Genomic DNA, 1,149 nt, shown 5'->3' on the forward strand with positions numbered 1-1,149 from the left:
TGATGGAGTGCCGGACCAGGGTGGTGATCAGGCGAGTGGGGCGACAGCTACGGCTGGGAGCCTCAATGTCCCTGATATACTGACGAAGCATAACTCGGTTATTGTGGCTATCTATGGCCAAATTTGCATTGCTACGAAGAGCTATCAGAGTGCTATTTGTGAGTTCCCCCTTTCATGTGCGTATATGCTGCTTCTTGCTGACGTTGTGGATAGTCTATCTGTTGCATGCATACGATTATTGCCCCGACGATCCGATGATATGCCTGTGCTTGGCCATAGCTTCCATTGGTAGGGCGATGCAACGTCAGTCAGATAACCGACATCATCTTGTTACACAGGTAGTTCTGTCCGCTCTGAGCAGGATTATGGGACTAATAATCTGTTTCTTTTTAGGCCATGGCGTTCCTAACGCAGTATCGCAGTCTGCGAGGAAGAGGCATGCAGAGTGTACGGGAAGTGGAATACAACTTTTCCAGGACTTTCCATCAGCTTGGTCCATCTCATCCTCCTGTTGTTGTGTGGCTTCCTTGCTAATTCTATCCAGGACTCTACTCCTATGCGGTCAAGCATTACAAGAATGTTCTTGAACTTGCAGAGAAGAACAATGTACACCTCCCCCTACTTCCCTGCATGATCAATGACTGTATCGTAACAGGACGCAAACAGGACGACCTCTTCACCAAAGAGACCGCATACAACTTATCCCTGATCTTTGTCTTCACTGACGCCACTCACCTGGCGAATGCTTTGTATCGTCGATGGCTCTCAACATGATCAGAAGAAAAAAAAATGAATGAAAAGTAAAGTATCAGCTCTATGTAACTGAATAGCTGTAGTTTATCGTGTATGGTCTGTTTATGCTTGCTGCAACCCCTCGACTCACGTTGACTGAGCCTTTCCAGATGATGTCCTTAACATTACAAGCCAAGGGAGTGTCCTTGTCAATGGGTACAAATTGGGCATTGGATTGGAATGGGCAGACAGGTGTACCTTTGCACAGTGATTTGAAATACGAGTTGTGAGAATGCAAACACAAGGTAGGTCCGAGTTGTCTTCTTTCGCCAGCTCCCCTCAACTAAATTTGATAACACTCAGCCATGCCTCGGTGCTTGAACGTGAAAAGAATTTGAAGTAAATTCGTCGTCATCA

The sequence above is a fragment of the Laccaria bicolor genome, genomic scaffold, assembly GCF_000143565.1.
Source record: "Laccaria bicolor S238N-H82 LACBIscaffold_21 genomic scaffold, whole genome shotgun sequence".
In the NCBI taxonomy this organism is placed as follows: Eukaryota; Fungi; Basidiomycota; class Agaricomycetes; order Agaricales; family Hydnangiaceae; genus Laccaria; species Laccaria bicolor.